At 42.8% G+C, this 20,436-nt stretch overlaps 1 long non-coding RNA gene and 1 pseudogene across 3 annotated transcripts in view; one reads left to right on the plus strand and one right to left on the minus strand.

Moving 5' to 3' along the window:
• The first annotated feature begins 1,039 nt into the window (after positions 1-1,039).
• Positions 1,040-15,974, plus strand: LOC111170010 (uncharacterized; annotated as a pseudogene). Its single transcript, XR_016390800.1, has 6 exons — positions 1,040-1,452; positions 3,693-3,866; positions 10,731-10,769; positions 12,545-12,671; positions 13,197-13,316; positions 13,987-15,974. The product of XR_016390800.1 is annotated as an uncharacterized LOC111170010 (transcript).
• The window catches only part of LOC111170020 (uncharacterized), a 42,441-nt gene continuing 35,788 nt past the window's right edge, over positions 13,784-20,436 (minus strand). For both annotated transcript variants that reach the window (XR_016390816.1, XR_016390815.1), the window contains one exon: positions 13,784-20,349. This is a non-coding gene — a long non-coding RNA (uncharacterized LOC111170020). The remainder of the gene's footprint in view (positions 20,350-20,436) is intronic.

Consider the following 20,436-nt stretch of genomic DNA (forward strand, 5'->3'; position numbering starts at 1 on the left):
TAATAGATCACATGTTACAAAGCTATAACCACAAGCTAGCCAAGTTTCCTGTGTAACTACGTGCTCTGCTTTATTCCCTCACTTCTCAGACTTCAGTGTCTCTAGAAACTGCACTGAGAGCCTAACCTTGTTCACATGGCCAAGGGCTATTTTGGCCACTAACTTTGAATAATTAAATAATGATGGATTTCAGCAATTTCCAAATTTCACAAATATTTTTCTGAGATGATATCAACTCTCCATGCATTGTTACTGCAATTGTTGGTAAAATTATATTGTACCCAGCAAGGAACGAGGATCATGTAAACCAATCCTTTATCTCAGGGTTCAAATGCCCCCTTTGTAAATAAACTATGACTGGGACCGTAGAGTCACTGTCCAGGGAGAAAATGGCATGCGGTAAGTCACTCTTCTTTTGAGATAGGTAGATCTTAGATTCTAGAAAAGAACTGAATATATATCTAAATGTGGAGTAAGAAGTATGTGTCCACCCCTGAATGGGACACCGTCACTGGCTCTACGTTTCTTCTGAGGGAACCAGAGACACAACACATTGTCCAACTGCTTCTGGCCATCCCACATCCCTCCTCTGTCTTCCCCACCATGGCCCTGTCTGGAAACTTTGCTCTCTTGACCCTGACCTAACACACTGAGACTCATAAATTGAGTCTAAAGCATCAGCCTACATACTTTGGAAGAGCAGTAAGACAGTGTTTATTAGACCCCAACTATGGATGGATGCACTTTGTGGCTGAGTGACAATTTGGTATCATGTGCGTGTTTGTTCTTTTTAGGTTTGGGGAACAGCTGAACTATAACTCTATTATAGTTTATATATATATATATATATGAATATAACTCTATTATATCTGAGTACCTCTCTCTGAACAGCACAGACTACATTCCACGGAAATCTGGGTGCGTCCCCTTTAAGAAGCGTGGTTCTGCGGATATCTGGGTGCGTCCCCTTTAAGAAGCGTGAACCCCGCCAGTACTCAGAGCCTTGGGACACTCCTTCCCAGCTACTCTCAGGGTGAGGAGGAACTTTCCCAGAGGTGGGGAGCACCGCCACTTGACAGGTCGTAGAGCGCTGTGAACCACATTACCCTGAAGGCAAAGCGCGGCGCGTAAGGGCCCCTGAACCAATGACGGCTCAGGAGAGAACCACTTCCGTTCTAGGGGGCGGTGTCTGGGCGGGCCTTCCGGCGTCGACCGCGGGCGACATTTTTAAACTCGGACCTGTTCGCTGGTGCCCGCTCCGGTACCTTGGGTCGGCACCAGGTAAAGGGAGCCAGGAAGGCGCTGTGTCCGCTGCTCTGAGGAAAGGCTGAGGCTCCGCGTGGGCGCCATCCGGCCTGACTCTGTCTCGGGGCTGGGACGGGCCTCCGCGCCTGGGCCCCACCATTGCCCACAGACTCCGCTGGGACGGCCAAGCGGATGGGTGCGATTCAGGTAAATGCTGCTCCCTCCGGACCCTCAGACAACTCTTCTCATTCTGCAGTATTTTCGTTCTTATCAATGTTCTATAACGAGCATCCTATGTTTATGTTTTTTTGTTTCCCAAAACCTTGGTTTTCCGAATATTGAAATAAGACGTGCGTGGGGAAAAAAAAATTGCAGGGAACTTCCATGTTCAGTTGAATAAGCAGCTCTTACTAATACCCGTTCTTTGCTCAAGTCAAGATATGAGATATAAGTAGGACCCCAGAAGCCGCCTGTGGGTTCCTTTCATAACAGTTATCCCCATCCCCCCAAAGTTAAGGTATTGTCTGATGTTTCAAGTAAGCATTTCGTTGCTTTTACTGATAGTTTCAGCTGTGTGGAAAATATTCGACGACTGTAGTTTACCTTCGCTCAGTTATCTTAAAACTCTTATGACTGGAATCATATAAGTATTATGATGTGTCACACCCAATATGGTGTGACTTTACCCATTTTTTCATGGCTATCCGTTAATTTTCCTTCTTTTGCAGTGTTCTAATAGTGTGAATACAGTATATGAGTAAAATATCTTTATAAATCCTGCTGTTGAAGGTTTTCTTTGTTTTTTTCTTTTGGCTTGTTTGTTTTTGGTCTCCTTTCTGTAATTATAAACATTGCTATGCTGGCCATACCTTCCTTGCTTTCTGGGGTATATAAAGCACACATTTGTTTAGCGTATATGTTAAAATTATTATTGTATTTAAATGGACATTTCCACTTTTTGATCTTGTTTTGCTCCATGTTACTAATTTTAATTTAGTGCTTTGAATGAGATTGTTATACTTAGTCTTAATCTATCCCGTAGTTAGTTGTATTTTTTTTAACATCTTTATTGGAGTATAATTGCTTTACAACGGTGTGTTAGTTTCTTTTTTATAACAAAGTGAATCAGCTATATGTATACATATATCCCCATATCCTCTCCCTCTTGCTTCTCCCTCCCACCCTCCCTATCCCATCCCTCTAGGTGGTCACAAAGCACTGAGCTGATCGAGCTGATCTCCCTGTGCTATGCGGCTGCTTCCCACTAGCTATCTATTTTACATTTGGTAGTGTATATCTGTCAGTGCCACTCTCTCACTTCGTCCCAGCTTACCCTTCCCCCTCCCCGTGTCCTCAAGTCCATTTTCTACATCTGCGTCTTTATTCCTGTCCTGCACCTAGGTTCTTCATAACCTATTTTTTTTAGATTCCATATATATGTGTTAGCATACGGTATTTGTTTTTCTCTTTCTGACTTCACTCTGTATGACAGACTCTAGGTCCATCCACCTCACTACAAATAACTCAGTTTTGTTTCTTTTTATGGCTGAGTAATATTCCATTGTATATATGTGCCACATCTTCTTTATCCAGTCATCTGTCGATGGACACTTAGGTTGCTTCCATGTCCTGGCTATTGTCAAAAGCGCTGCAGTGAACATTGTGGTATATGACACTTTTTGAATTATGGTTTTCTCAGGGTATATGCCCAGTAGTGGGATTGCTGGGTCGTATGGTAGTTCTATTTTTAGTTTTTTAAAGAACCTCCATACTGTTCTCCATAGTGGCTGTATCAATTTACATCCCCACCAACAGTGCAAGAGGCTTCCCTTTTCTTCACACTCTCTCTACAATTTATTGTTCGTAGACTTTTTGATGATGGCCATTCTGACTGGTGTGAGGTGATACCTTATTGTAGTTTTGATTTGCATTTCTCTAATGATTAGTGATGCCATAGTTGTATTTTTATACACATCATGCATTAGGTAAACTTACAGTTTTACAGTATGCAGCCACTTAGAGGGTTTCTGCTTTTGCAGTGATTGTACTCTGTTAATAGTATTTATTTTACTGTTACGTCATCGTCCTCTGCTGGTATTGGAAGAGAAAATGATTAAGACATCTTGTTAAAATACTTGTTTTAAGGGGGACAAAATGAATCCTTGTAAGGATAAAAAGTTATAATGCTGGGAATCCTTATCAAGATGTTTAGAACCAAAGAAATTTCCATGTTATAATGAGGTTGGAATAGAGGTCAGGTCTCATATGTTGTTTCCTTTGTCTTAAGTTTAAGGAGTCATCTTTGACAGCCACTTATCTCAAACTGCTGGAGGCCAAGCACTTTTACTCTGTTGCCAGCAACAACCCCTTTATCACAGATTAATTTTCTGGTGCCATTTTCTTCTTGTAACACTCTCTCTCTCTCTCTCTCTCTCTTTTTTTTTTAGGCCACACTATGCAGCTAGCAGGACCTTAGTTCCCAGACCAGGGATTGAAATCGAACCCATGGCAGTGAAAGCACTAAGTTTTAGCGACTGAACCACCAGGGAATTCTGAGATTCATTTTCACTGTGAAGTCAACAAATGGTGGTTCCCTTCTCTACTGCAGGAGAAAAAAGCAGGTAGGAAATTACAGAAAATCTGTCTGAATATTTATGAAAGAAAAAAGATACATAAATAACATGGATAAAAATTTTAAATTTGTATTCTTGAATTCTATTATATAATGTTATAATAATTTTCTTGAGTTTTATTATTTTTTTATATACAGCAGGTTCTTATTAGTTATTTATTTTATACATACTAGCGTGTATATGTCAATCCCAATCTCCCAATTGATTCCCCCCACCCCAACATCCCCCCTTGGTGTCCATACGTTTGTTCTCTACATCTGTGTGTCTATTTCTGCCCTGCAGACCAGTTCATCTGTACTATTTTTCTAGGTTCCACATATATGTGTTAACATACAATATTTGTTTTTCTCTTTCTGACTTACTTCACTCTGTATAACAGTCTCTAGATCCATCCACGTCTCTACAAATGACCCAATTTCGTTCATTTTTATGGCTGAGTAATATTCCATTGTATATATGCACCACATCTCCTTTATCCAGTCGTCTGTCAATGGGCATTTAGGTTGTTTCCATGACCTGGCTCTTGTAAATAGTGCTGCAGTGAACATTGGGGTGCATGCATCATTTATTTATTTATTTATTTATTTATGGCTATGTTGGGTCTTCGTTGCTGTGTGTGGCTTTCTCTGGTTGTGGCAAGCAGGGGCTACTCTTCATTGCAGTGCGTGGGCTTCTCATTGCAGTTCCTTGTTGCAGAGCATGGGCTTTAGGCATGTGGGCTTCAGTAGTTGTGGCTCTTGGGCTCAGTAGTTGTGGCTTGTGGGCTCTACAGTGCAGGCTTAGTAGTTGTGATGCACAGGCTTGGTTGCTCTGCAGCATGTGGAATCTTCCCGGACCCGGGCTTGAACACTTGTCCCCTGCATTGGCAGGCAGATTCTTAACCACTGTGCCACCAGGGAAGTCCCTGCATGAGTCTTTTTGAATTACAATTTTCTCTGGGTATATGCCCAGTAGTGGATTGCTGGGTCATATGGTAATTCTATTTTTAGCTTTTTAAGGAACCTCCATACTCTTCATTATATGGCTGTATCAATTTACATTCCCACCAACAGTGAAAGACAGTTCCCTTTTCTCCACACCCTCTCTAGCATTTGTTGTTTGCAGATTTTCTTATGATGCCCATTCTAACTGGTGTGAGATGACACCTCATTGAAGTTTTGATTTGCATTTCTCTAATAATTAGTGATGTTGAGCAACTTTTCATGTGCTTCTTGGCCATCTGTATGTCTTTGGAGAAATGTCTAATTAGGTCATCTGCCCATTTTTGGATTGGGTTGTGTGTTTTTTTAATATTGAGCTGCATGATCTGTTTACATATTTTGGAGATTAATCCTTTGTCCATTGATTCATTTGCAAGTATTTTCTCCCATTCTGAGGGCTGTCTTTTCGTCTTGTTTGTGGTTTCCTTTGCTTTGCAAAAGTTTTTAACCTTTATTAGGTCCCATTTGTTTATTTTTGTTTTTATTTCCATTACTCTAGGAGGTGGATCCAAAAAGATCTTGCTGTGATTTATGTCAAAGAGTGTTCTTCCTATATTTTCCTCTAAGAGTTTTATAGTGTCCAGTCTTACATTTAGGTCTCTAATCCATTTTGAGTTTATTTTTGTGTATGGTGTTAGGGAGTGTTCTAATTTCATTCTCTACATGTAGCTGTCCAGTTTTCCCAGCACCACTTATTGAAGAGACTGTCTTTTCTCCATTGTATATCCTTGCCTCTTTTGTCATAGATTAATTGACCATAGGTGCTTGAGTTTTTCTCTGGGCTTTCTATCCTGTTCCATTGATCTATATTTCTGTTCTTGTGTCAGTACCATATTGTTTTGATTACTGTAGCTTTGTAGTATAGTCTAAAGACAGGGAGTCTGATTCCTCCAGCTCCATTTTATTCCCTCAACACTGCTTTGGCTATTCGGGGTCTTTTGTGTCTCCATACAGATTTTAAGATTTTTTGTTCTAGTTCTGTAAAAAATGCCACTGGTAATTTGATAGAGATTGCATTGAATCTGTAGATTGCTTTGGGTAGTATAGTCATTTTCACAATATTGATTCTTCCAATCCAAGAACATGGTATATCTCTCCATCTGTGTCATCTTTGATTTCTTTCATCAGTGTCTTACAGTTTCTGAGTACAGGTCTTTTACCTCCTTGGTACATTTATTCCTAGGTATTTTATTCTTTTTTTTTGCAATGGTGAATGGGATTGTTTCCTTAATTTCTCTTTCTGATCTTTCATTGTTAGTGTATAGGAACGCAAGAGACTTCTATGCATTAATTTTGTAACCTGCAACTTTACCAAATTCATTGATGAGCTCTAGTAGTTTTCTGGTGGCATCTTTAGGATTCTCTATGTATAGTATCATGTCATCTGCAAACAGTGACACTTTTACTTCTTCTTCTCCAATTTGTATTCCTTTTATTTTTTCTTCTCTGATTGCCATGGCTACTACTTCGAGAACTATGTTGAATAATAGTGGCAAGAATGGACATCCTTGTCTTGTTCCTGATCTTACAGGAAATGCTTTCAGTTTTCCACCATTGAGAATGATGTTTGCTGTGGGTTTATTGTATATGACCTTTATTATGTTGAGGTAGATTCCCTCGATGCCCACTTTCTGGAGAGTTTTTATCATGTAAATGAGTGTTGAATTTTGTCAGAAGCTTTTTCTGCATCTATTGAGATGATCATATGGCTTTTATTCGTCAATTTTAAATTTTATTTATTTATTTTATTTATTTTTGGCTGCATTGGGTCTTTGTTGCGGTGTGTGGACTCCTCATTGTGGCAGCTTCTCTTGTTGTGGAGCACAAGCTCTAGGCATGCAGGCTTCATTAGTTGTGGCACCTGGGCTCAGTAGTTGTGGTGCACGGGCTTAGTTGCTCCGCAGCATGTGGGATTATCCCAGAGCAGGGCCCAAACCTGTGTCCCCTGCATTGGCAGGTGGATTCTTAACCACTGTACCACCAGAGAAGTCCCTTAGTAGTCTCTTACGATGCTTTGTATTTCTGTGGTGTCTGTTGTAACTTCTCATTTTTCATTTCTAATTTTATTGATTTGAGTCCTCTCCCTCTTTTTCTTGATGAGTCTGGCTAAAGGTTTATCAGTTTTGTTTATCTTCTCTAAGAACCAGCTTTTAGTTTTATTGATCTTTGCTATTGTTTTCTTTGTTTCTATTTCATTTATTTCTGCTCTTAACTTTATGATTTCTTTCCTTCTACTAACTTTGAGTTTTGTTTTTTCTTCTTTCTTTAGTTCCTTTAGGTCTAAGTTTAGATTGTTTATTTGAGATTTTTCTTGTTTCTTGAGGTAGGCTTGTATTGCTATAAACTTCCCTCTTAGAACTGCTTTTGCTGTATCCCATAGGTTTTGGATCGTCGTGTTTTCATTGTCATTTGTCTCTAGATATTTTTTTATTTCTTCAGTGATCTCTTGGTTATTTAGTAACATACTGTTTAGCCTCTGTGTGTGTTTTTTACCTTTTTCCCCTGTAATTGATTTCTAATCTCATAGCATTGCGGTTGGAAAAGATCCTTAATATGATTTCAATTTTCTTAAATTTACTGAGGCTTGATTTGTGACCCAAGATGTGATCTATCCTGGAGAATGTTCTGTGTGCACTTGAGAAGAAAGTGTAATCTGCTGTTTTTGGATGGAATGTTCTATAAATATCAATTAAATCTATCTGGCCTACTGCGTCATTTAAAGCTTGTGTTTCTTTATTAATTTTCTGTCTGGATAATCTGTCCATTGATGTAAGTGAGGTCTTAAAGTCCCCCATCATTATTGTGTTACTGTCAATTTCCTCTTTTATAGCTGTTAGCATTTGCCTTATGTATTGAGGTGCTCCTATGTTGGGTGCATATATATTTATAATTGTTATCGCTTCTTGGATTGATCCCTTTGTCATTATGTAGTGTCCTTCCTAGTCTCTTGTAACATTTTTTATCTTAAAGTCTATTTTATCTGATGAGTATTGCTACTTCAGCTGTCTTTTGATTTCCATTTGCATGGAATATCTTTTTCCATCCCCTCACTTGCAGTCTTATGTGTCCCTAAGTCTTACCCCTTAAGTGGGTCTCTTGTAGACAGTATGTATATGGGTCTTGTTTTTGTATCCATTCAGCGAGCCTGTGTCTTTTGGTTGGAGCATTTAATCCATTCACGTTTAAGGTAATTACCGATATGGATGTTCCTGCCACGATTTTCTTAATTGTTTGGGGTTTGTTTTTGTAGGTCATTTTCTTCTCTTGTGTTTCCCACTTAGAGAAGTTCCTTTAGCATTTGTTATAGAGCTGGTTTGGTGGTGCTGAATTCTCTTAGCTTTTGCTGGTCTGTAAAGTTTTTGATTTCTCCGTCAAATCTGAATGAGATCCTGAATGAGATTAATCTTCATGTAAGTTCTTTTCATCACTTTAAATATATCATGCCACTCCCTTCTGGCTTGTAGAGTTTCTGCTGAGTAATCAGCTGTTAACCTTATGGGAGTTCCCTTGTATGTTATTTGTCATTTTTCCCTTGTTGCTTTCAATAATTTTTCTTTGTCTTTCATTTTTGTTAGTTTGATTACTATGTGTCTCAGCATGTTACTCCTTGGGTTTGTCCTGCCTGGGACTCTCTGTGATTCCCGGACTTGGGTGGCTATTTCCTTTCCCATGTTAGGGAAGTTTTTGACTATAATCTCTTTAAATAGTTTCTCAGGTCCGTTGTCTCTCTCTTCTGCTTCTGGGACCTGTATAATACAAATGCTGTTGCATTTAACTTTGTCCCAGAGGTCTCTTAGGCTGTCTTCTTTTCGTTCTTTTTTCTTTGTTCCGCAGCAGTGCATTCCACCGTTCTGTCTTCCAGGTGAGCTCTGCCTCAGTTATTCTGGTATTGATTCCTTCTAGTATATTTTTCATTTTGGTTATTGTATTGTTCATCTCTGTTTGTTTGTTCTTTAATTCTTCTAGGTCTTTTAAAACATTTTTTGCATCTTCTTGATCTTTGCCTCCATTCTTTTTCCGAGGTTTGCCTATCTCCACTTCATTTAGTAGTTTTTCTGGGATTTTATCTTGTTTCTTCATCTGGTACATAGTCATCTGCCTTTTCATTTTGTTTGTTTTTCTGTGAACATGGTTTTCATTCCACAGGCTGCAGCATTGTAGTTTTTCTTGCTTCTGCTGTCTGCCCTCTGGTGGATGAGGCTATCTAAGAGGCTTTTGCAAGCTTCCTGATGGGAGGGACTGGTGGTGGGTAGAGCTGGGTGTTGCTCTGGTGGGCAGAGCTCAGTAAAACTTTAATTGTTTTGTCTGCTGATGGGTGGGGCTGAATTCCCTCCCTGTTGGTTGTTTGGCCTGAGGTGACACAGCACTGGAGGCTACAGCCTCTTTGATGGGGCTAATGGTGGACTCTGGGAGGGCTCATGCCAAGGAATACTTCCCAGAGCTTCTGCTGCTGCTGTTCTTGTCCCTGTGGTGAGCCACAGCCATATCCTGCATCTGCAGGATACCTTCCAACACTAGCTGGTAGGTCTGGTTCAGTCTCCTATGGAGTCACTACTCCTTCCCCTTGGGTCCTGATGTGCACACTACTTTGTGTATGCCCTCCAAGCTTGGAGTATATGTTTCCCCCAGTCCTGTCGAAGTCCTGTAGTCAAATCCTGCTAGCTTTCAAAGTCTGTTTCTCTGGGAATTCCTCCTCCTGTTGCCAGACCCCAAGGTTGGAACCCTGACTTGGGGCTCAGAACCTTCACTCCAGTGGGTGGACTTCTGTGTTATAAGTGTTCTCCAGTTTGTGAGTCACCCATCCGGCAGTTATGGAATTTGATTTTATTGTGATTGCACCTCTCCTACTCTCTCATTGCAGTTTCTGCTTTGTCTTTGGATGTGGGGTACCTTTTTTCCTGAGTTCCAGTGTCTTCCTGTCAATGATCGTTCAGTAGTAAGTTGTAATTCCAGTGCGCTCACAAAAGGCAGAGAACACACATCCTTCTACTCTGCCATCTTGAACCAGTCTCCATAATGTTATAATAATTTCTAATCAGAACTTAGTATATGGATTATGTAAGCTGCAATTTTATATAAAGCAATAATTTATAAGATAACCAAGGGGCCTCCCTGGTGGTGCAGTTGTTGAGAGTCCGCCTGCCAATGCAGGGGACACGGTTTCGTGTCCTGGTCCGGGAAGACCCCACATGCCACACAGTGGCTGGGCACGTGAGCCATGGCCGCTGAGCCTGCGTGTCTGGAGCCTGTGCTCCACAACGGGAGAGGCCACAACAGTGAGAGGCCCGCATACTGCAAAAAAACAACAACAACAACAACAAAACAAAAAGATAACCAAGTAAAATTGGAAAAGGAATTATAATATACGAACTTCTGATCAGATGTGAGGGCCAACTGCAAGCTACAAGAAGATAAAAATGTATTATTAGCAAGGGAGAAATAGAAGAGGGAATCAAATGGAAGTGTCAGAAACAGACCTGTATGTAAAATGAGACTTAATTTTGATATTTGTGACTTACGACTATAATAGTGCTTTATGACATGTCAACACCATTTCCTTGCCAACACGATCCCTTATTCTTCTGGGCTCACTGGGCTTCAGTCATACTAGCTTTGTAAATGCTGCTCAAAGACACCAGGCATGACTCTGATAGAGAGGCTTTGTACTTGTTTGTCTCACTTTTGGAAGGCCTTTTCTCAAGATATCCACATGACCTTATGGTACAACTGTAACATTTTCTGCCCTCTTTTATGCTTTAGTTTCCTCTTGAGCATTTGTCTTCATCTGAAATATTAAATGGTTCACTCATTAACCTTTTTTGTATATGTTGCTGATGGGAATTAATATTACATGGCTCTACTCTTCCCACAGGTTCCACATTCAGCAGAACCACTTATGGACCCTGCACTGGTGAGTGTCAGGTGTCCTAGAAGTCTTTTGCTGCCACTCTTCCTGGACTTGGTGTCTGGGGACCCTAAGCCCAGGTTTCCAAGTCCAGGCCAGAGGTTATATGGACAGATTCCCATTTTTGGCAGCCAGTGGACTGAGATGTGAAAGGTTGTCTTAGGTATAGCGGGTAATATATATAAATGTTTGAGGATGAGATTGAGATGGGAGTGTTTTAGGACTTGTAGGTCTTTGTTAACAGCTGGTAAGAACAGAGAGCAAGGGGGCCAGAGTTAGACCTAGAATGGTAGACTGAGAAGAGGTTTCTGTTCTGAGAATGATGGAAGACATGGAATTTTTGGAACAGAGAGGGAAAGTGATGTGACTTAGGTTTTAAGAGGCTACTCCTGACTGCAGAGTGCACAAGAGACTGGGGGAGAGAAAGAAAAGGAGATAATGAAGGAGGCTATTGCAGTCATCCAGACGCACATTATTTCTTGCTGGACCAAAGTGGTGCATGAGGAGGTAGGAGAAATACTTGGCTTCTGGATTTGCTTTTAAAGTAGGGGCTGATCAGATTTTCTAATGTGGAGGGCTCACAGGTAACTCCAAGTTTCTTTTCCCTTTGCATCTGGAAGGGTGGCAGTGCCATCAACTGAGATGGGCAAGTCAGTGGTAGCAGTCCTTTTCCGTGAGAATATTAGGAATTGGGTTTTGGCTGTTTTGATTCTCAGATGTTCCAGTGACTCCAAGTATAGGAGACAAGGGGACGGCTGAACGTGCAGATCTAGAGTGCTGGGGGAGGCTTCAGGATGCCATTAGGGGACAAGGGAAGATAAGGGGGCTGTCACAAAGACAGATAAGAAGAGCGGTCATCAGTGGGAAAGTGGGGGGCGGGAGGGAAAGTCCATCAGGTGGCTCAGGTTTTTATGGGGGAGTGCCTATGAAATTGATTAATTGATGCAGAGGGAAAGCAGAATGTAGGTGAAGTGAAAGTAAAGTCAGGCTGGTGGTTATTTTTCTTCCTGTGCACTCACTAGGCTTTTGTGGTGGAACTTGGGTAGTTTCTGACAGAATGTCAGATGAGTTTACCTAAGGTGTGTCAAGTGGGTGTGGATTTTGAATGGGTGTTATATGGACAGAGATTGCAACTGGTGAAGAGACATAATGTGCAATACAGAGGTGGAACATGAACAGGCGTATTTAGATTTGCATGTTTTGACTGAGGTTAAAGTCAGGAACAAGGCCTGGTGGGGAAGCCTTCAGAACAGACCGGTGGAGAGTTGGGGTACAGTGGGATCCTGTTGCATTGGCAGGAACTTTCTGATGCCATGTGCCGGAGGGTATGTGAGGAGGCAGGAGACATGCCAGTTTTGTTGGCTGGGTGGTGGTGATGGGGATCAGATGTATGAGGAGTTAGCCAGTGAGTATGCATGTGGGGAAGGTGTGTGACAAAATTACCCCAGAGCCCTCATACCAGTTTAAGAGAGAATGATGAGCCTAAGTTTGTGTCTGGGAGACATGATCCTGGGGACTCTCAGGCTGTTGTCTTGCAGGACAGGGAGGGAGCCATGCATAACAGGCCCACAGCTTAGATGGCATCTATCTGCCCACCTACCTACCTGTTGTTGCTGAGAGTTGTACCTAGTGCTCAAGGAAGTATGAAGAGTTATTAGGTACCAGTGCCCCTAAGTTAGGGAGCTGGGGAGGAAGATGAACCGAGTGAGTATGGGTTAGGGGCACTTATGGGGTCCTGGGGAGAGAGGCTGCTTATGGAGACATCGTCCCTGTCATCACAGGGCTCTGTGACCTTTGAGGACGTGGCTGTATACTTTTCCCAGGAAGAATGGAGGCTTCTTGATGAGGCCCAGAGATTCCTGTACCACGATGTCATGCTGGAGACCTTTGCACTTGCTGCGTCATTGGGTAAGGCCCTCACACCTGTCCCAGCATCCCAGGCAGGTCTCCGCTTTTCCCCGTTTTTCCAAAAGCAAGTCTGTTTTTTCACAGCTAGACAGTGGGCACATCTATATTACTGATTCCCTCTCATCTGTGTTTTTGGTGCCAAGGCTGAGTGAATGTGTATACCATCTCCTTTCAGGAGTATCCCCAATACCAGCGGCTCTGAAGTTTTTTCAGTGAAGTTTTTCTGGGTCATAAGACTTGGAATTAGTTCAGTGGGTTCCATTAGTCTCAGCCACTCCCTGCTAAGTTGACTCCGTAGACCCATGCACCTCTGTGCTCCAGGCTCTGCCATCTTCTAGCTGACATTTCTTGGGGCCTTAACATTCCAGGAATTGTTGAGACTTAATGTGGTATTTGTGGGGTCTTCTTGGCTGTTTCTCATCTCAAAGATTCTTTTTGTTACATATTTTTTTTCCTGAGGTTGTTTTGGGATTGGTTGCCCCCCGGGCCAGTACTGACTGTTCACCTGTCGTGTCTTTCTCTTAGGACTTTCATCTTCTAGGTACCATGTTGTCCAGCTGGAGCTGAGAGGAGAACCCTGGGTACATGACAGAGTGGACATGACTCCAGACAGAGCAAGAGGGGCTCAAATATGGCCTGACCCTGGTAATTAGCATTGGGGGAGGAAGTGACATCATGGTTCGATTCACATCATATCAGGAACATGTCCCGTACCCAACACTGTTTTGGTGTCAAGGCCAGTGACTGTGTACCTCATTTCTGTTTCTCCTCCATCCTTGACACTTGCCTCCTGTGATTTTTCCTCTGACTTCCAACCCAGAATTATCCCTTACCTCTTTGTCTTCCACTCCTAATTGTTCCTCTCCATCCTCCCTCTGCTGTGCTTTCCACTATTAACCTACACTTAATGTTTCATGAGGTCTGCACCTCTCCCCAAAATAGTCCTTGAACGCCAGCTACTCAATGAAAATCAGATTTTCCTGGACCTGGACACAGCTTTCCACATAGCACACACATGCCACCAGCAGCCAAGGTCCTAGTGAAAACTGTTCCTGGAGGAATGAGTTGTGGACCCCTAGCTCCTTTATGCATTCCACCCCGTCCTTCTGTCATTTGCCTGGTGAGTGCTCCCTGTCCTGTGATGTGTAGAGGGTCAGTACTGTACAGCAAGGCTTGCCTAGCCTCCCTGCAACTTCTTGTCTTGAAAACAGTCCCATAGATTTATTCCTTTCTATGTCAGACAAACATTTGTGATGGGGCTGCCTCCTTATACCAAAATCCTATGTCAAGTTTACCCGTATTTCTCTGCTTTCAGGGTGTTGGTATGTAGCAGAGAACAAGCAGACACCTTCTGAGCAGAATGTTTCTGTAGAAGTGCCACAAATAAATACTTCAGAGGCAGACCTGTCCACCCTGAAGTCCTATCCCTGGGAGACGTGCTGCCTGTACTTAGAAGGTGGTTTGCATCTAGCTGAGGACCTTGGCACAAACCCTGGCCAGAAACTCTGTGGGGCAGGTGTGCAGTTTCACCAGCACACTGGAGAGGAGCTCTTTAGAAGAGACGTGGGTAAGACCTTTATGAAGAGCCACACCGTCCATGCATTCAAGAAGTCTTTCACATTCCAGGAGTCTGGGAAGGATTTCCCTTGTAGCTCTGGCCTTCTCCAGCACCAGATCACTCCACAAAAGGACACCGAGTTTGTAGAGGCCTTTCACAATGGAGAAAAGCGTTACAAGTGCAGTGAATGTGGGAAAGCCTTCTGCCGTAAATACAGGCTTGCTCAGCACCAGAGAGTCCACACTGGAGAAAGACCTTATGAATGCAGTGAATGTGGGAAAGTCTTTAGATGCAACTCCAACCTTGTTATACATAGAAGAATTCACACTGGGGAAAGGCCTTATGAGTGTAGAGAATGTGGGAAGTTCTTTAGACAAAACGCCCAACTTATTGTGCACCAGAGAATTCACACTGGAGCCAAGCCTTACGAGTGCAGTGAATGTGGGAAAACCTTCATTACTAAAAGCAAACTTATTCAGCACCAGAGAGTCCACACTGGAGAGAGACCTTATGAATGTGGAGAATGCAGAAAAGCCTTCACCTATAAACGCATGCTTGTTCAGCATCAGAGAGTCCACACTGGAGAGAGGCCTTATGAGTGCAGTGAATGTGGGAAAGTCTTTAGGTACATTGCCAGCCTCATTAAACATAGAAGAATTCACACTGGGGAAAGGCCTTATGAGTGTAGTGAATGTGGGAAGTCCTTTAGGCAAAGGGCCCACCTTCAGGTCCACCAGAGAATTCACACTGGAGCAAAGACTTACAAGTGCAGTGAATGTGGGAAATGTTTTAGCCAAAACTCTATTCTCACTACGCACCAGAGAGTTCACACTGGCGAAAGGCCTTATAAGTGCAGTGAATGTGGAAAGTGTTTTAGCCAAAGCTCTACTCTTATTAAGCACCAGAGTTCACATTGGAGAAAAACCATATGAGGAGAATTCTGAATGAGGAGAATTCTTTAGCCAAAGCATCCAGCTTACTCAACACCGAAAAGCTCACACCCCAGAAAGGCCTCATCAGTGCAGCAGATGTGGAAAAGTTTTCTGTCAAAGGTCTGCTCTAACTGAGCACTAGAAACTTCACAGCTCAGATAGACCCTATGAGTACAGCAAATGTAGGAAAGCTTTCAGCCAAAGGTCTTACCTTATTTGATACCAGAAAGTTCATCTAGAGAAGGGCCTTCAAATGAGATGAAAGCAGTGAATGAGCTGTCTCCTTAGTTAATACATCATACTGAATAGACTCTCTGAGGAAGTCATCAACTGGAAGTTGAATGCCATACATCTGAACAGCCCTTGTGTGCAGATTGCCTATGAGTACTGGTTTCATAGGAAGCTTTTCAGGAGCTATACTCTACTTTCTAACCTGTGCAAGCCCCTTTCTGGACTCAATGTCACTGTAAGTTTTTTACCTCTCCCAAGTGGCAGATCCCAGTACTGGGCATCAGTCATCGCATTGTGATCAGGGTAGGTAGACCTTTGGCTATCCTGTCCCCTGGAGGGAAGCATGAATAGCCTGAGCACTTGGGTATTGTCATGCTCTTCTGTCAAGGACAGGACCTAAGCAGCTTTGACCACTGTGACCCAATGTGGGTTCCCTTGGCAGCTTACAGTTTACTTTCCTTGGTGGTATTTTCTCATGTCATGCTCACTATGGATGTTTCTAGCTCCAGATCACCCTGTTTGGGAACTATCTGCCTCCATTTGCTCTACTCTGTGAAAAAATAAAGACTATAGTTTAAGCCACGTCTTTTGTGGGTGTTCCAATCTTTGTATTCTTCAATAAGGATAGTATCATGGCGGAGAATGGTTTTCACTCCAGTTTTGATCTAATTTGAATTGTTGTCCAAAGCCTCCTGGGGTAGACTACAGGGCTCTGGGACTAATATGACCTGGATGTTAGAATTTTTGGTGGGTGCCGAGGTCACCCTGAGATGAGGACATTTGTATGAACCACCAGTGTTTTTTGGAGCTGCATAAGTTCTCTTTTTTCACATGGGATGTCACATCATGACTCCAGTACTGTTCAAGAGAAGTTCTCTAGGTCCAGCTGGAAAAGAGCCATGTGCCATAATGTCCATAACATGGTAGGCTGGTTTTGCTGAGCGTTAGATTACAGACATCAGGTGGGAACCATATTTGGTACAGAAACAGGGAATAGGGAGTGAGTGACTAGCAAACAAAAAGAGATGAACCTATTCTAAAATTGCATCCATGAATGTTCCCTTGACTGTGGCTCTTTAGGATAATGTTTTTGCAAAAATTCTCAGGAGCTACGGAGCGGTTTCTCTCCTGAGGTCCCAGTCAGTGTCAGGCTAAATAATGTAAAGGTTTTGGGATCCTGTAACATCTGCAGATTGTTTATCTCAAGGCCATTGGTGCATAGCAAAGATAATGGGTAATAAAAGTGGAAATCGTGTAGTCCAGGCATGTGGTTTTTAGGATGCAGGCAGTTCCTGGATAACTCACGTGGAAACACCTTTCATTGCTCACCAGTCTTCATTGCTACCACAACAGAATCCCTCCCATTAGACAAGGAGATGTGATGGGGTTAACATGTGGTTGTCAGAGTTCTACTGAAAAGGAGATTCAGAAAAGATTCAGATTTTTTATGTGAATCCAATTTTTATTAAATTTAATTGAGCTGTATAGTTGGTATGCGCTGAACTGAACATAACTAAAATGTACAGCTTGGTTAAATTTTAATATGTGTAAACCCACAGAACCATCATAATTACAAACATCCATCACTCCCATATCCACCTTCTGACATCTCTCCCAGGACTCCCAGGCAACTAGTATTGATTTATTTTTTCCCATTCAATTAGTGTTTTCTACACTTAATATCATTGGGGTCTTAATGTTTACTTTTATATTTGTCTCTTTTTCATGATGCATAATTATTTTGAGAATCATTTAAGTTGCTGATAAGTATAATTCATTTTTTTCCTGAAAAATATACTGTTTGGATACACCACCCACTGACTGTTTATCCATACATCTGTTAAAGGATGGGTTTTTGTCGTTTGTATCCTTTTTGTCTATGACAGATAAGCTTAATAAATTATATGTACGTATGGTTTCATATTCAAAATTCAATGACTATACCCTTTTGTGTGCCATTCACAGTATGGGAGCATTCCAGTTTTCCTGTATTCCTCTCTAGTACTTGGTTGATATGGCTAGTGTTTCAGTATTACCTGTTTAAATGTGTATAGGTGTCTCACTATGGTCTGATTGCATTTCCCTAATGATTCATGATGTTGAACATTTTTGTGTTTATTTGCCAGGTGTATGTCTGCTTTGAAAAAATGTCTGTCTTTTATTAGTAACTGAGAAGGCAAAAATCTGTTGGAGCTTGACTTTTCTTCAATGACTTCGCTGGGTGGAATAAATGTGCTCACATCGTTATTCATCACGTATGGTCCTCATTATTAACATAGTTTCCGTTACTTTAAGTCTAGACACGTATAAAACAACTAACCGAACCTTGATTGTTGTGTTTGCCAATTTCCCTGGTATGAATACTCCAACTGTGAGCAATTCCAAGCAGTGAATATGAAGTTTTTACTGCACTAGAGGCGCAAGAAGCCAAACACTGAGATGCCAATGTTTGCAGGGGAGAAGGCAGCCAAGCCAGGAGCTAGAAGAAGTCTCAGATCCACCTTCCCGGAGGCGATGTGCTTGAGATATTTAAGGTATAAAGAGGCAGTGTGGTCTTAGGTGTGGGGAAAGGCCATCAGAGTTAGAGAAAAGGTGAGGTAATTGCTGTGTGCAGGTGTATTTCATTACATGCTTCTTCACAGATGCATGTTCAAAAATGGTGTTCCCGAATGGGACATCACTGGCCCTACTCTTTAATGAGGGAACCAGAGAAGCAACACATGGTCCACCTGCTTATGGCCACCCGACATTCCTCCTCTGTCTTGTTCACTATGGCCCCCTGTCTGGAGTCTATGTTCTCTTGATTCTGACCTATCACAGTGAGGGCTAAAGCTTTAGCCTACATCCTTTGGAAGAGCAATAAGACAATGTTAAATAGACCCCAGCTATGGATGCATGAACTTTGTGTCATAGTGACAACCTGGTATCATGTGCCCGTTTGGTTTTGTAGATTTCGGAAACATCTGAAATATTATGGCTGTCTCTCTGGGACCAGCGAAGACTACATTCCATGGAAATCTGGGTTCGTCTCCTTTAAGAAGCGTGAAACTCCGCCCCCGTCCTCAGAGCCTCCAGGACACTCCCAGGAACCCGGGCAGTGAGGCGGGGCTTTTCCTGTAGGCGGGGAGCACCACCCCTTGACAGGTTCTAGAGGCCTGTGAACTGCATTACCCAGAAAAAAACTACGCCAGTTCGTGGGCGCCCCTGGGCCAATGAAGGCTCAGGAAAGAGTCACTTCCGTTCTAGAGGACGGAATCTGGGCGGCTTTTCCGGCGTCGACTGAGGTCGTTATTTTGTAAACTCGGCTGTGTTCACAGGCGGGGAACTTCGCAACGCTGTGAAGGCCAGAGGTCAGGGAGCCAGGAAGGCGCCGTGCTCGCTTCTCTGAGCTTCGTCTGAGGCTCGGCGTGGGCGCTATCCGGCCTGACTCTGTCTTGGGCGGTTGGTGCCGCAGTGCCCGGGCCCCACCTTCACCCACAAACTCCGCTGGCGCCGGCGCAGATGTGTCTGATTCAGGTAAATGCTGCGTCATCCGGGCCCTCCCCCAACTCTTCTCATTCAGCAGTGTTTTATCTGTGTTCTTTTACTAGTGTCCTATAGTTATTATTTGTACCCCCAAAACTTGGCTTTCCGAAGTTTGAAATATGACCTGCCTGGGAAAAAAAAATTGCAGAGGACTTCAATGTGCGGTTGAAGAAGCTCTGAGATTAATATCCGTTCACCGCTCAGGCCAAAATTGCTGTATAAATAGGACCTCAGAAGCAGCCTGTGGGGTTCTTCCAAACAATTATCCCCATCCCCAGCAAGTTAATGTATTGGCTGCTGTTTGAAGTAAGCGTTTCCTTTCTTTTCTTGATAGTTTTGCCAACTTTGTGGAAACTATTTGACGTGTCTTGTTTAGTTTCGCTTGTTTTAAAAGTTTTTATGAATGTAATATGTTTTATGATGTGTTTTTCTTCTTTTGCGCAATGTGGTGTGACTTTACCCATGTTTTTCATGGCTATCACTTTGTGGAAGAAAGAGGTGAAACAGGAGGGAAGGGGCAGGGCACAGCCTTTAAAGGAATGATATATCCATAGGACTTGACTAAAACAAACAGGTTTGAACCAATTAGGTCCAAGATGGCGGAAGATTTGATTTCCGGTGGATCTTGAGGCTCATTATATTCCCATTGTAATACATGAGCATGTAAATAACACACCCACCAGCGACCTGCCAGTTCTAAGGCTAACTCTAAAAGGCCAAAAAGTGAGTAGTGGCCCAATTCCTGGGAATACCTGCCCCTTCCCGGGAAGTAGTTGGAATAATCCTCCCACTCAGCCTGTGAAATTACGTAGAACATAAAAAGTAACCACGTCATATTTTGAGGCCTCTCGCCTTCCGAGATGGCCCACACTCTGTGGAGTGTGTTCCTCGCTAAATAAATCCAATTCTTGCCTATCACGTTGTCTCACTGAACTCTTTCTGTGAGAAGACTTCAAGAACCTGAGATTCATTAAGTCCTGAGACCAGGTGTGTGATATCAAGTAAAGTCCCAATCTGAGTTGCATGGTTTCAGGGGGACCCCTTGCAGGGTCTGAGAGTGGGCGCTTGTGTAACACTCGTAAATTAATTGTCCAAGGAGACACACATGCTGACAAGGCAAGAGACTTTATTGGAAAGGGGTGCCTAGGCGAAGAGCAACACAGTAGGGAACCCAGGAGAATTGCTCTGCCATGATGCTCGCAATCTCAGCTTTTATGGTAATAGGGTTAGTTTCCGGGTTGTCTATGGCCAGTTGTTCTGACTCAGGGTCCTTCCTGGTGGTGCACTCACCTCTCAGCCAAGGTGGATTCCAGCGTGAGGGGGATTCTGGGAGGTAGGCAGGACATATCATCTCTTCCCTCCTCCTTTCGGACCCTCCCAAATTCTCCCAGTTAGCTTTCAGAGGCAGCACCCCTTTCTTTATCGGAACTTCCTGTTGTGAGACAATTCAGGCAAGTGGTTATCATTGTGCCTGGCCAAGGTGGGCGGTTTCAGTTCCCTAACACATTCATTTTCCTTT

Source organism: Delphinapterus leucas, chromosome 20 (genome assembly GCF_059928025.1).
Source record: "Delphinapterus leucas isolate spDelLeu-1000000601 "Yukka" chromosome 20, BTC_Dleu_Yukka2, whole genome shotgun sequence".
In the NCBI taxonomy this organism is placed as follows: Eukaryota; Metazoa; Chordata; class Mammalia; order Artiodactyla; family Monodontidae; genus Delphinapterus; species Delphinapterus leucas.